Genomic DNA, 16777 nt, shown 5'->3' on the forward strand with positions numbered 1-16777 from the left:
ATTGGGGGGCACCTGGGTGTCTCAGTCAGTTGAGCATCCAACTTCATCTCAGGTCATGATCTCATGGTTCGTGAGTTTGAGCCCCGTATCAGGCTCTGTGTTGACAGCTCGGAGCCTGGAGCCTGGTTCGGATTCTGTGCCTCCCTCTTTCTCTGCCTCTACCCGGGCCACACTCTGTCTGTCTGTCAAAAATAATAAATAAACATTAAAAAAAAAAAAGGTTCAACCCTGATAAAAGGCCTAGCATTGGGGATTGGAAACCTGACTTTATACCCTGCCCTTCTCTATCTCTCCATCCTTGGGCTCCTTTGGGTGCTTAGACTAGCATGGCTCCAACTTAATTTCCCTGTATCTTTTGGCAATCCTCAAGTTTCATGGCCTCACAGATCCCTTAGGAGGATCGAATAAAATAATGTAAACAAGGCCAGCTCTGGTTGGTTGTTTATATTTCTGATCTCTTTCTGATCCTTATGAACCCTCCTTCATTTTTCTATTTTCTTCTCTCCTGAATGTTTTTTTTTCTCTAGATTTATCAGTAGCACCAGGAGTATTAATTGACAGCAGAAATTAACTGTTGATGATATCAATGCTACTTTTTCACGAAGATAATATGCAAAATATTGTCCTTTTACATACCTTTCAGGCTCCCTCTCTCTCACTCTTTATTTTCCTTTCTTTCTCCTTCCTCTCTTCTTTCCCTCCCTCCCCTCCTTCCTTCCTTCTATCATGCTTTCATTGTGTAAAAAACAGCATTTCTTGAACACCAACCCAGTACCTGCCACTTTTCTAGGTACAGTTGGCAAAACAGATCAAAATCTCTACCCCCATGGAGCTTACATCCCAGTAAGAAGATACAGACAATAAATGAATACAATATAAGATGTTAGACTGTGATATATGCTGTATAGTAAAATAAGAATAAATAGTTCTGGGAGGAGGGTTACACTTTTAAATACAGTGGTCAGGGAAGGTCTCAAAAGGTGACATTTGAATGAAGACTTGAGGGCAGTGAGGGTGAGAGCCATTGGCATCCCTGGGGGAAAAGCATTTTATTAAAATTGTTTTTTAGTTTTTTTAAGTTTATTTATTTATTTTGAGAAAGAGGGCATGTGTGCCAGTGGGGGAGAGACAGAGAGAAAGACAGAGAGAGAGAGAGAGTAGGGGGTGGGGGCCGGCAGAGACAAAGAGACAGAATCACAAGCAGGCTCCATGCTGTCAGCACAGATACCTAGATGGGGCCTGAACTCAGGAACTATGAAAGCATGACCTGAGCCAAGATCAAGAGTCAGGCGCTTAACCCACTGAGCCACCCATGTACCCCTGAGGAAAAGTATTTTAGACATCGATAAGAACAAGTAGATGGAAAGATCTGTGGTAAGTCATAGAACCAGGAATATCCTTACTGTAACTTGACCTTGATCTTACCTTTCACAAACCGATTTTGTATATATTTTTTCTTTATTGGATTTTGGAATATTCTTCATCCAATTTTCCATCACTTAAACTTTTAAATTGCTTCATAGAATTGGTCTAGAGAGAAAATATCAAACACATCACACATATAAATAAAACATATGCAAGATAATTAGATTTGCATAGACTTTTGAAGATACATACAGTAATTAGAATTTTGAAAGTAAAATGTTGTGTTCTTATATTCATTATAATGTCACCTAATTATATTTTCCTTTTCCTGGATTCCAAATTTCTTATGCCTCAAAGACATATTTTGATTTAGATTTAGATGTTATTCATATGATTATTTCCCAAGACACTTTAAACGTGTTCTATAATAATTACCCCTGCCCATATATGTATCACATACCAACTATTGCAGGTATTGGTGAGATAGCAGTCTATATTCCTTAAAAAGGGGGATTACAAAAAGTAACATGGTGATGGTTCCTGGAAAGTCATGAGGCTCTGGGTTCAAGTTCCATTTGCTATGTAACTTCAGGCAAATGACTTAAACTCTGAGTCACAACATTTCCGCCTCTTTAAAAAAGGGTAATTATTTCACTGTACTCTTTAGGATGACCATTAGACACCATATATATGGATATGCTATGTCAATTATAAAGAATTATACTTATGTTAAATATTGTTTATAGCAAACTGCACAAGAACGCTGCAATGACAAAACCCTAATTATACTACCATGGGGCTTTGTGCTTGTAGAGTAGTGTGTGTGTGTGTGTGTGTGTGTGTGTGTGTGTATGAAGAATAAATGGCCTCTGGAGTATACTAAATCTCCCTTTTCAAAGGGAACCATAACAAGTTATATAATGCATGCAAAAGCCTTTGTAAAACACAATGTTCTTGACTTCTTGTTTTCACAAGATAATAGTTTCAGAAATCCTAGATTCTGAGAAATTAAATATTTTGTTTATCTATATCCTTTATACTTCTCGTGTTACTAAACATACTTGAACAACAAATAACTCTCGGGTATTTTATTTCAAATCAGGAGGAGTGGTATAATCCAATTTGTCTTTTGTTTGCAATTACATTCTTATTCAGGACACCTGGTAACTGTAAACTGATACTGAAATAGGGCAGGTGCCTTGCACTTCATATTATCCTCAAGCATAGGAGAACACAGGAGATTTAATAACCTCAAATTTCTGTGGAGTTCACTTCTAAATGACTATTCTTTAGGTCTCTGGGGGAAGCAGATTAGAAAAATAGCATATTTAACCATGGTAAAGAATATACCCAAATATCTATATTGAAGGAAACAAGTCAGTGACAAGGAAATATCTAACTACACTGGTTAAAAATCTTGTTTTATTTATCAGTGTGATGTTAAATTTTATAGATGAAGCAAATAAAAATCATCATCAATTCAATTTTAAATATGCTTCTAATACCTAATGGAGCAGGCATATCTGGGAAATGACAATCATTGCTATTCATATACAGGAGTGAATCGATAATAAATCTTGGTCAAGCCAAGTGTTCTGTAGAGTACCTTCAAATTGTACTGAGCTTGATCTCCCCCCAGCCTCTGAGAAATCTGCTGTATGGCATGTAGATAGCTCTAATGTGGGTAGGATTGGGGACTGGCCTTTGCTACAGCTCTAAGAAGGATGAGGGCTGAATGCTATAGTAAAACTAAACAGGTTCAGCAACTGCATGTCCCCATTTTGTCTGTACCTTTTGGTTTCCCAGTTGGTTTCCATCTTTCTAAGCACAGTACATATCAAGAGAGCAGAAACCCAGTATTAATCTAGGCACCATTTGGCCAATGTAGCCTATTTTACATGTCAGTACCATACTGTACTGTCAGTACTGACACTTAGATGGTTTCCATATCTTCTCTATTATGAGAACGTTGTAGTAAACTTGGGAGTGTAGATATCTTTTTAAGACAGTAATTTCATTTCCTTTATATATAAGCCCAGAAGTGAAATTGTTGGATCATATGGTACCTCCACATTTAACTTTTTGAGAAACCTCCATACTGTTTTCCACAGTGGCTGCACCAATTTACATTCTCACCAACAGTGCACAAGGGTTTCCTTTCCTCCACATCCTCACCAACACCCATCATTTGTCTTTTTGATAATAACATTTTAACAAGTGTGAGATGATACCTCATGGTGGTTTTGATTTGCATTTATTGATTAGTGATGTTGAACACCTTTTCATGTATCTGTTGGTGATTTTTATGTTTTCTTTGAAAAAAATATCTCTTCAGTTCCTCTTCCCACTTTTAAGTGGATTATATGAGGTTTTCTGCGATTGAGTTGTATGAGTCCCTTACATATTTTAAATATTAACCCTTTATCAGATATGTAGTTTGCAAATATTTTCTCCTGTTCCATAGATTGCTTCCTCATTTCATTTCTTTTTTTTTTTCCAACGTTTATTTATCTTTGGGACAGAGAGAGACAGAGCATGAACGGGGGAGGAGCAGAGAGAGAGGGAGACACAGAATCGGAAGCAGGCTCCAGGCTCTGAGCCATCAGCCCAGAGCCCGATCATTTCATTTCTTTTGCTGTGAAGAAGCTTTTGAGTTTGATGCAGTACTACTTATTTTTTCCTTTGTTTGTGCTTTGGTTGTCTTATCCATAAAACAATTGCCAAGACCAATATCAAGCAGCTTTGATTCTGTTTTCTTCTAGGAGTTTTATGGTTTTAGGTCTTATATTTGTCTTTACCATTTTTGTGAGTGATGTAAGATAGGAATCCAATTTCACTCATTTGCATATGAATATCCTTAAGAGATTATCTTATCTCTATTGAGTATTTGTGGTTCCCCTGTCAAATACTAGTTAACCATAGATGCATAGGTTTATTTCTGAGTTCTCAATTCTGATCTATTAGTCTATGTGTCTGTTTTTATATCAGTATCATATTAATTATTGTACCTTATACATATAGTTTAACATCAAGAAGTGTGATCCCTCCAACTTTGATCCTTTTTTCTTGGGATTACTCTGGCTATTCAGGGTATTTTATGGTTCTATACAAATTTTAGGATTGCTTTTTCTATTTCTATAAAAAATGGAATTGGAATCTTAATAAGAATTTGCTTGTATCTGTAGATTGCTTTGGGTAGTATGTACATTTTAACCATATTCACTTTTATAATCCTGAACATAGGATACCTTTCCCTTTATTTGTGTCTTCTTCAATTTTTTCATCAATGTTTTAAAGTTCTCCGTATATAATTAAGGGTCTAAATGTGAAACCTGAAACCACAAAAATCCTAGAAGAGAGCACAGGTAGCAATTTCTCTGACATCAGTCATAGCAACAGTTTTGTAGATATGTCTCCTCAGGGAAGAGAAACAAAAGAAAAAAAAAACTATTACAACTACATCAAAATAAAAAACTTCTGTGCAATGAAGGAAACCATCAACAAACCTAAAAGGCAACCTACAGAATGAGAGAAGATATTGGCAAATGATATATCCAATAAAGGGTTAGTATCCAAAATCTATAAAGAATTCATATTAACTCAAACCCCCCCCAAAACAAATAATCCAATTAAAATTAGGCAGAAGACATGAACAGACATTTCTCCAAAGAAGACATACAGATGATCAACAGACACATTAAAAACATAAGCAACATCACTCATCATCAGGCAAATGAAAATCAAAACCAGGTGAGGTAAGGTATCACTTCACACCGTCAGAATGGCTAAAATCAAAACCGCAAGAAACAAGTGTTGACAAGGATAAAGACAAAAAGGAAAGCTTATGCACTGTTAATGAGATGCAAACTGTCATAGCCACTGTGGAAAACAGTATAGAGGTTTCTCAAAAAATTAAAAGTAGAACTGCCATATGATCCAGTAATTCCACTACTAGGTATTTACCCAAAGAATATGAAAACACTAATTCAAAAAAATACATGCATTCCTATGTTTATTGCAGCATTATTTATAACAGCCAAATTATGGAAGGAACCCAAGTATCCACTGATACATGAATGGGTAAAGAAGATGTGCTATACATATACACAATGGAACACTCTCCAGCCATGAAAAATAATGAAATCTTGCCATTTGCAACAATTTGGACAGATCTAGAGGGTATGATGCTAAGTGAAATAAGTTAGAGCAGGACAAATACTGTATGACTTCACTTATATGTGGAATTTAAAAAACAAAACCAAGAAGAAAAGAGACTCTTAACTATAAAGAACAAACTGATGGGTACCGGAGGAGAGTTGGTGGGGACTGGAGTGATAGATGAAATAGGTGATGGGGAACTAAAAGTACACTTCTCATGATGAACACTGTATGTTAACTATACTGCAATTAAATTTAAAAATAACAAAGTTTTCCGAGTACAAATTTTTTACTTTCTTGGTTAAATTTATTCCTAAGTATTTTATTATTTTTGGTGCTGTTGCAAATGGGATAAAAATAATTTTTAATTAATTTTACAGTTAGAAGGTGTCCTCAGGTCTACAATGGGTCTCTTGGAGACAGCATATAGATGGATTTTTTTAATCCATTCTGATACCCTATCTCTTTTGATTGGAGCATTTAGCCCATTTACATTCAACATTATTATTGAAAGATATGGATTTAGTGTCGTTGTGTTATCTGAAGGTTTCATGCTTGTGGTGACGTCTCTGGTCCTTTGTAGCCTGTACAGTGTTCCACTCACAGAGTCCCCCTTAGGATCTCTTGCAGGGCTGGTTTAGTGGTCATGAACTCCTTCAGTTTTTGTCTGGGAAAGCCTTTAATCTTAAGCCTTAAGATTCACTCTCTTAACAAGTTTCAAGTATACAACACAGTATTGTTAACTGTAGTTAGTTTGCTACATATTACTTCCCCATTATTTATTTCATAAGTAGAAGTTTGTACCTTTTGACCCCCCTTACTTATTTTACCCACTCTGTGCCTTCAGTAGCCACCAACTTTTCTCTGTATCTATAAACTTGTTGTTTGTTGTTGTTATTTTCTACATACAAGTAAGATCATACAGTATTTGTCTTTCACTGTCTAATTTGTTTCACTTAGCATGATACCCTTAAGGTCCATCCATATTGCTGTGAACTCTTTGTTCTGTGATTTAACCTTCTAGCATGCTGAATGGTGAGGGACACACAACTCGGGAGATTGACCCACAAAGATATGAGAGAGACAACAGCAAAACATGCATGTGATGACCTCTAGGATAAGCTCACCCTCTGATGAGTCTGATTCACATGAACATGAACAAAGCCAGCCTAGAAAAGCTCTCTAGTCTAAAGCAGAATTGGGAGCAGAGTCAAAGTTAAATAGAAAGTTGTTTTAAGACTCTAAATCATTCAATGGGGCGCCTGGGTGGCGTCCGACCTCAGCCAGGTCACGATCTCGCGGTCCGTGAGTTCGAGCCCCGCGTTGGGCTCTGGGCTGATGGCTCAGAGCCTGGAGCCTGTTTCCTATTCTGTATCTCCCTCTCTCTCTGCCCCTCCCCCGTTCATGCTCTGTCTCTCTCTGTCCCAAAAATAAATAAAAAACGTTGAAAAAAAATTTAAAAAAGACTCTAAATCATTCAATAATGGAAAACTAATAAAAATACTTCTAGCTTTTAGGTACTCCATTTGTTAAATCCTGGAACTCTACTTTGCTCTCTCTACATATGCACTCTCTTTTTTTGCACTTCAGTATCTGATGATGTGCTCTAAATGTTTACCAATTGGCTTTCTGTGGTGAAAAAAGAAAAAAAAAACACTTTTGCATAGCATTTACCAATATCTGTGGTGTAAAACCTTCCACCTTGACTAGTTTCAAGGTATTTGTTATATAACAAGCAACTTGGCAAAACACATGGAAGTTAACAATTAACTTTCATTAACCTGCAATAGCCAGGTACAGATAATCTCTAGTATATCCATTTATGACACCAGCATTGATCCATTGAGATGCCCAAAGTTCATGGACATAAGTCTTATTATGCTGAAAAATAGTCTTTGCTCCAACACATGCTACAGACTAATATCTGGGCCTATGGATATTAGACCCAGAGATTTCTTTATATAACAAAGTATAAGCTTATACAAATTATGTGTTTAGTAAAGCAGAAGCTTCTCTCTTGGAGAAATCTGTTCCTCAAGAGGAATCTTGGGCAATAAATAAATGCCCTCCTCTGTAGATCATTTTTTATAGCCACAGAACTCCCATCTCCACTTACATACATACATTTTTAAAATACATCATTTTTTACCTTCAAGAAAATTGTGACTTTTTAAATATTTCTGAAAAGTTAAATGGATACAATAACTCTCTTTCCCAATGTCTTCCAAGATACTACTAAAAAGTTTACCTTCTAGGAAGGATCATGTTCCAGAAAAAATAATATGCAATCTAACAATACTACAATAAAGAACTAGTTCAACAACTTACTAATCTAGTACACTGCCACAGGATACTTGAAACTTCAATAAAAAGTATTTTATGCACTAGATACCTATATAAAAAAGAAAAAAAGAAAATGAAAAGTAACAATTGATTATTTCATGCAGTATTCTTAATTTCCTTTATTTAAAAATTTGTAATTACTTTTAGGGGCACTTGGGTGGCTTAGGTGGTTAAGCATCCAACTCTTGATTTCAGCTCAGGTCATGATCTCATGGTTCATGAGACTGAGCCTTATGTCAGGCTCCACGCTGAGTGTGGAGCCTGCTTGAGATTCTCTCCCTCTCTCTCTCCCTCCCCCACCCCGCACTTGTGCACTCTCTCTCAAAATAAATAAACATTTTAATATATATAAAAAACACAAATAAAAAATAGTAATTACTTTTAGAATTTAGTACTTTTGGATCAGGTCAACTGTTCTGCATGTTATAGGCCTTTTACTGCTTATATATTTCCCTAATAATGTAAATGTGCACTAAACTTGACATGTCAGACCATGTAGATACTATCAAAAATACAAACACAAAGAAAATCACACTTTTTATTAACTTTTGACAATGGGAATCCAAGGAAATACTGGATCTCTGATGTATCACACTCTTCTAGCCCTCAAAGGTAATAGAAGCTCAATACCTGACCATGCTTTATATTTCATGAAGGTAACATTTCAAACGGAAGTTGGAAAAAATATTTTAATCCACATGGTAATTTAATGATGCTATAATAGAATAATGCCACTTAGAGATTAGGAAGGAATTTCCTCCAGTTATGGGAAAATTTTTACTACACTTTAGTACGTGTGCCTCACTAAACTAACAAACTTAATTCTTTTTAACTTTGTAATATTATGCTATGTCCTCCCTCTTGGAAACAATCCATGAAAGAAATATTTTTTAAGCTGGGCTTCATTAAAAACTTCTGCTCTGTGGAAGACAATGTCAAGAGAATGAGAATGCAAGCTATAGACTGGGAGAAAATATTTGCAAAGGACATGCGTGATAAAGAACAATTATAAGTATAAAAAGAATTCTTAAAACTCAACATTAAGAAAACATATAACCCAATGAAAATATGGTTCAAAGACATTAACAGACACCTTACCAAAGACATACAGATGGCAAATAAGCATAGGAAAAGATGCTCCACATCATTTGTCATTAGAGAAATTCAAATTAAAATGATAATTAGATACTACTACACACCTCGTAGAATGACCAAAATCTGGAACACAAACTACAGCCACATGCTGGTGAAGATGGGCAGGAACAGGAATCATTCTAGGTATTTACCCAAAGAATACAAAATACAAATTCAAAGGGATATTATGCGCCCTGATGTTTATAGCAGCATTATCTATAGTAGCCAAATAATGGAATATATATGCTCAGCCATATACATATACAATGGAATATGACTCATCCATAAAAAAGAATGAAATCTTGCCATTTGTAATGACATGGATGAAGCTAACAAGCATAATGCTAAGCGAAATAGGTCAGTCAAGCACAAATATCATATGATTTCACTCACATGTGGAATTTAAGAAATAAAACAAATGACAAAGGGGAGAAAAAAGAGGGGGCAAACCAAGAAACAGACCCTTAACTATAGAGAACCAACTGGTGGTTACCAGAGGAGAGGTGAGTTGGGGAATGGGTGAAATAGGTAATGGGGATTAAGGAGTGCACTTGTTGTGGTAAGCACTGGCTGTTATATGGAAGTGTTGAGCCACTGAATTGTCCACCTGAAACTGATATTACACTGCATGTTAACTAACTAGAATTTAATAAAAACTTAAAATTAAAAAAAATTTAAACTCAGGTTATATTTACTGCACCTTTTAAACTCTACACTGTGTATCCTTCTATGTATTTACTCCACATCTTTCTAAACTAAGCCCACTAAATAAAAATCAACATTTAACTTTCATTTATTCCTCATACTAAGCATTATATTTTTCTTGTCTGTCAATTTTTGTTGATTTTATGATTATGTTAATAATACTTTTGTTCAAAATAATATTATGAATTCTGTCGTATTTTGGAATGTGGAAGTGTCTCTGACCTATTTCTCAATATTGATGTCTAGGTGGTTAATCTGTGGATGGCATACTTTCTTTTGGCATTATCTTCAGTTTAGTATTAAAATATATAGTGATTTAACCCTCTGCTGAAGCATCTTCCTAAATATTTCTGTTAGTATTACAATTTTCACAACATACTAACAAAATATCATTAACTCCATTTTTATGGATAATGAAATAAAGGCGAAGATTTAGTAACTCTCATTCATAAACATCATTTTGTACAGTATATAAACAGAGTTCTCTTTATCCCCAAAGTCCACCCAACTAATTTCACTAAAGACCTTATACGAATCCCCATGGTTCTAGGATTAACGCAAGCCTTATTTCCCTGCTTTTAGGAAAATAAACCAGTGGAAAAGCACCCCCGCCAAAAAAAAATCATTTGGTATTGGTCATGTAACACTCATTTTCTTTTACAGAATAGGAAAATAACACTATATTCTTTCACAAGGGAACAGTAAAGAAAGTTATATTAATGTTTGTCTATAACTGGGGTGTGAGGGATCCAATACAGAAAGCAGATACCAATTATTAATAGTGTTTAGGTAACATTGTTAGCTCTGACACATAGTCACGGATTCTTTAGTAAACACCACCATGTAGTAATTTTGCACATATGTATGTGTAATTGAAGTATAATGTAAATTGTGTGTGTGTGTGTGTGTGTGTGTGTGTAAACAGCATGCCCACGCACTGTAGTAGCTGTTCCCCAGTGATTTCTCCAGGGGATTGTAAGATTGCATTCATGGTTTTGTCCTCACTAAGTAATTCCATGCCACTAACAAAATAAAATATTTGAGGTGTATAATTTTAATATGTCCTTGACAACTCAGCTATAATCAGTGCTTTTAATCAGCTTAATTATTGAATATTTATATCATTTTATTTGCATTCCTCTTGGTGTTTATTTAGATGCTTATTTTGTAATTCCTTGTTTATAATATTTTTCTACTTGGAGTGAGGGAGATCGATATTTGGAGTGACTTGTAGGAATTCAGAATTGAAATTGTAAATATAAAATCTGCATAACTGTAATGAAGCTTATAAAAAGTAGGAGATGATATAGTAAGGGTGTGAAAAAATGACAGCTTATGGTCCTGGGGAAATGACAAAGATAGCTTTGGCATAGTCAGCATAAGACTATAACCAGAAGGAGGTGGAAGAGGAGAACCATGGGGAGTAAAGACCACCCAGAGAACATTTGGGGAGAAGGAAACTTTGTAAGGGTCTTGATGTATATGGTCCTACTCCAGCTGTCTTAGAAATATAAGAGAAAAAATACAGGAGAATGTATATGAGTAGATTGAGCTGTTACTATTGGTAAATCTTCTTTAAAACAAAGAGAAAGGTAAGACTCTACTAGGATAAAGTCTCATTAAAGTTCCAACTTATTAGGTTGGATTTGAGATAATTTCTTTTTATATGATCCTCAATATCTTTTTATGAATATAATTTATTGTCAAATTGGCTTACATACAACACCCAGTGCTCATCCCAACAAGTGCCCTTCTCAATGCCCATCACCCATTTTCCCCTCTTCCCCACCCCTGTCCACCCTCAGTTTGTTCTCTGTATTTAAGAGTTTCTTGTGGTTTGCCTCCCTCCTCTCTGTTTGTAACTATTTTTTTCTCCTTTCCTTCCCCCATGGTCTTCGGTTAAGTTTTTCAAGATCCACATATGAGTGAAAATACATGATATCTATCCTTCTCTGATGAATGGATAAAGAAGATAATCTTCAATATCTACTCAAAGTCACATTTAAGTATGGGAAATAAATTAAAATAGTTTCCATGCTGTTTTTAGAATACTTGCTATAAATACATATTCAAGGTTAAGGGGTTTAGAGAAAACATTTTACAAAGAAATTGACATTGCAGTCATGAACTGCATTCTTTTAATAAATTATCCATTATGGTTTACTTCTTATTCTAATGACTTTCTGATTCCAAAATCATCAATATTATATATGTGTGTGTATCTATATTTATAGTGATATTCATATTGTTTTTTAAAGTTGAACATATCTATCTACATAAATATTATATCTTATATAATATTATATATAGAATACCCTATGTAATATCATATCTAGTTAAACATGCATATGTGTGACTTAAAAAATAATACATATGTATGACATCTTCTAATATATGTAAAATTATATATATTAAATATATAATTATAAATTTATAGCATTACATAATTAACATATCTATATATTTTATAATTTATAATAATTTACATATATAAATTTAAATCTTGACTGTGCAAAGCTATAACTTGGCAGTGGCTGTAGGTTTCTTTGAATTTCAATATGGTAGTCACATTCTTTTTAATTCTTAAGTACTTAATATATTTTCTTGTGATTAGCGAGATTTTCCATTTAATATTAAATAGAAGTTGGTATTATAGGGCAGTCTCATATTTTATTTCATTTGATTACTTTTATTTTTTAATTTATATATTTAAATTCATGTTAGTTAACATTCAGTGTAATCTTGGTTTCAATGATTCATCACTTACATATAACACCCAGTGTTCATCCCAAGTGCACTCCCTAATGCCCATCACCCATTTAGCCCATCCCCATCCATCTCCACTCCAGCAACCATCAGTTTGTTCTCTGTATTTAAGTCTTTATGGTTTGCCTCCCTCTCTGTTTTTATCTTATTTTTCCTTCCCTTCCCCTATGTTCACCTGTTTTGTTTCTTAAATTCCACATATCAGTGAAATCATATGATGTCTGTCTTTTTCTGACTGATTTATTTTGCTTAGCATAATACTCTAGTTCAATTCATGTTGTTGCAAATGGCAAGATTTCATTCTTTTTGATTGCCAAGTAATATTCCAGTGTGTGTGTGTGTGTGTGTGTGTGTGTGTGTGTGTGTATCCATCCCACATTTTTCTTATCCATTCATCAGTCGATGGGCATTTGAAGTTTTTCCATAATTTGGCTATTGTTGATAGAGTTGCTATTGGGGTGCATGTGCCCCTTCAAATCAGCATTTTTGTATCCTTTGGATAAATACCTAGTAGTACATTTTGCTCATGTGTTGATAGAAATAGAAATACCTTTGTATTCATGAGTGATTATAGATTCTGAATATGTTTCTATTTCAATATTTTCCTATAAGACTGTACTGTTTTTTTGGTGGGGGGGGATGAATGAAATGAATATTTCTTCCTCTTCCCTCCCACCAACCTTTGGAATAAAGATTTATTACCTGTAATTTTGCTAGTGTATACCTGTAAAATCATATGGGTGTAGTATTCTCCCATGCAAAGGAATTTGACTGCTGTCTCTGTTCTTTTAACAAATGAATCTATATGGCAAATATTTTACTCTGGTTGCAAAAAAAATTTTTTACAGGTCTATAGACTAGCAATTCTGAAACTATTTTATGTGTCTACTAAAACTGATCAAATAAGTAAGCATAAAGTGGTATTGGATACAGGTTTCTCACTGTTGAAAGGACTTGGGAATAAACAGAGGAGGCTAGATATAGAAACTATAGACAGGGATTTATAACAGTATTAGGATGTGCAATTATATTTGCTTGTTTACTTTCTGATTAAAACTAACATGTCAGTAGCAATGAACACATTTAGCATTCTCATCTTGATTTTTTTTTTAATTTTTTTTTCAACGTTTTTTTATTTATTTTTGGGACAGAGAGAGACAGAGCATGAACGGGGGAGGGGCAGAGAGAGAGGGAGACACAGAATCAGAAACAGGCTCCAGGCCCCGAGCCATCAGCCCAGAGCCATCAGCCCAGAGCCTGACGCGGGGCTCGAACTCACGGACCGCGAGATCGTGACCTGGCTGAAGTCGGACGCTTAACCGACTGCGCCACCCAGGCGCCCCTCTCATCTTGATTTTTAAAGGCCATTCTCTACTAAAATGAAACAGTGTTCCTTGGAGACATGGTTGATTTTAAGGTTGAAGCAGTGAAAATAGTAACTAAGCGTGAAATATAGTAATAGAAAGTGAAAATTGCTTTAAAAGAATGGGGTCATATCAAAAGGAAATAGGAAACAATATATGGAAAAGTTTCCAAAATCTGGGACAAACTGAATAATAAAAATAAATAATGACAATAGCTGAGAGGCCCCTGGGGGGGTCTTCAGTTGGTTAAGCATCTGACTCGTGGTTCTGACTCACAGTTCCTGAGTTGGAGCCCTGCGTCGGGCTCTACCCTGACAGCACAGAACTGCTTGGGATTTTTCTCTCTCCCTTTCTCTCTGCCCTTCCCTGGCTTGCTCTCTCTCAAAAAATAAATTGAAAAAAATTTTAAATAATGATAATAGCTAGATAAAATATATAAAATAAAATAAATTTATATGCATTATACTGATATGCATAAATAAATTAATAAACAGGCTATTTCTTAAATGCCAATTAAAAATAGAAAGAATGATGGGGCGCCTGGGTGGCTCAGTGGGTTAAGAATCCGACTTCGGCTCAGGGTCATGATCTCATGGTTCATGCGTTGGAGTCCCGCACAGGCTTGGTGCTTATAGCTCAGAGCCTGGAGCCTGTTTCAGATTCTGTGTCTCCCTCTCTCTCTACCTCTCCCTTCTTCACACACTATCTCTCTCTCCTTCAAAAAGAAACATTAAAAAAATTAAAAATAGAAAGAGTGAAAAATTTTTAATTATGTTGTTAATAATAACATTTTACATAAGCATAATAAAATGATCAAAACTAGGATTCTTATTAAATGTCAATTATCTTTCTAATTTTTTTCTTTCCAGTAAATAATGCAGGTTCCCCTCTTGCATTTATTTGTCCAGGGTCCTTACTTTTTTCCAACTTGTGATAGTTCACACAGTCTTTCTTTGCCTCTTGTTTATGAAGAGTATGAGGCATTATACATATATAAATATAATTTATATTTATATATATATTTATATATTTAAATTCATGTTAGTTAACATTCAGTGTAATCTTGGTTTCAATGATTCATCACTTACACACACATATATATATATATATACACACACACACATATATATGTATATACATATATATATATATATATAATATCCTTCAATTTGGGTTTTCTGATATATTCTCACGATTAGAGTGGGATTCTACATTTTCCGTAAGAATACTACAGAAGCAATCTGTGTCCTTCACAGGGTGGCATATCTGGAGGTACATAATATAAATCGATTATCATTATTGATGATAATTTTTATAATTTATATAGGATAGTTTCTGCCAGGATTCTCCCTATGTAATTAATACATATCTTGTAGGGAGATACTGTGAGACCATGCGAATTATATTAACCATATGTTTGCACATATTTTTGCAATCCTTTACAGTAAAATTCCAGTTAGTAACTACATAAGGAATCATGAAAATGGAAATTCACCATTAGGCCAACACAATAGTGATAGAGTAATAATTACTGCAGGGTATAAAGAAGTCTCAATACTTCACTTGTAACTTTTTTGTCTAAAATTATTAAAAAATTAAAAGAAACTGGAAGATATGTTTGAGAGAACTAAAATCTAGGGCTTGGTTTTGCAGTCTGGTTGCATGAAGAAGAGCCAGCTTTAAAGAGTAGAAAAGGAGTTGAGAGAGGAGACACCAAGTAGGTCAAACCAACGTTTGGATGCAGATATCTTAGTTTAATCTCCATGTCTCTTAACCATTCTATCCTATTTCGTATTCCATGTGTTTTTATTCAGAACTTAATTCTAAAGACTATCTTTAAGATTTCTCTTCTGGGTTATGTTTTATTTCTACAGGGGTATCTAATTTACTCTACTATATCTATTGAGTTTTAAGTTTCATTTGTTGAATTTGTAATTTCTAGAAATTATTTTTGGTTCTTTAGTAATTTTTCACAATTATTCTTTTTGTTTTGTTTTTTTTTAATTTATTTATTTTGACAGAGAGTATTTTAGAGAGAGAGCACAAATGGGGAAGGGGTAGAGAGAGGGAGAGACAGAGCCCCAAGCAGTCTCAGTGCCATCAGCAAAGAGCCAGATGGAGGTCTCAAACTCACAAACCATGAGATCACAACCAGAGCCCAGATCAAGAGTCTGATGCTTAAGCGATTGAGTCACCCAGGTGTCCCGGCAATTATTCTTTTTAATCTCTTGCTCCTTATGCTTTTAGGCGTTGCTTTCATAATCTTAAACACTGAAAAAAATAATTTTATACTTCATTTCAAATAATATTTCAAATCACTGTGTTAGTATTTATGGTCTCTGTTTCTGTTAATATTTATGGTCTCTGTTAATATTTATGGATCTCAGTCATGAAGCCTCCTTTCCTTATAAACAAATTCTAATTATGCAGGATTGGCTGGAGATTTGATGCTAGATTTATCTTTGCATCTTTTAAACAATTCTACTTTGGGTCTTCTTTTTAGCGCAACAGAAAAATTCTCAAGGGACTTGAAATTTCAGTATGTCCCTGTCAATTTATCTAATTGAATATAATTTTGTCACTGAATATAACATTGATATAACTATTTACACTTCTTAGAACATAGATACATTAGTATTCTCTTTTACTTCCAAATGATACTTTTCAACCTGGTGGCTACCAACCACTCTTAAAGACTTAGCTAAAGCATTATTGCATTATTCTCTTCTTACAGTAAGCAACCTCCTTCGTGGGCTTGCCTTCCTCAACTCGTTCTGACCATCTAAGATCCATCTCCATTATATTTGTAGAATAAGTATTGGTTCCAATGACATTTTCTGTAGTAATCTGTGAACTCATTTTGAACCTGAAGTGGTCTTTCTTGTTTATGCCCTGTGCATAATATAGAATCTGGCATACACTATGCGCTAAAAACTTGTTTT

At 34.6% G+C, this 16777-nt stretch overlaps 1 protein-coding gene across 4 annotated transcripts in view; it reads left to right on the forward strand.

Moving 5' to 3' along the window:
• LOC122478835 (UDP-glucuronosyltransferase 2A1) overlaps nt 1-16777 on the forward strand; it is a 53469-nt gene that overhangs the window by 13801 nt on the left and 22891 nt on the right. The gene's annotated exons all lie outside the window — the stretch shown is intronic.

The sequence above is a fragment of the Prionailurus bengalensis genome, chromosome B1, assembly GCF_016509475.1.
Source record: "Prionailurus bengalensis isolate Pbe53 chromosome B1, Fcat_Pben_1.1_paternal_pri, whole genome shotgun sequence".
In the NCBI taxonomy this organism is placed as follows: Eukaryota; Metazoa; Chordata; class Mammalia; order Carnivora; family Felidae; genus Prionailurus; species Prionailurus bengalensis.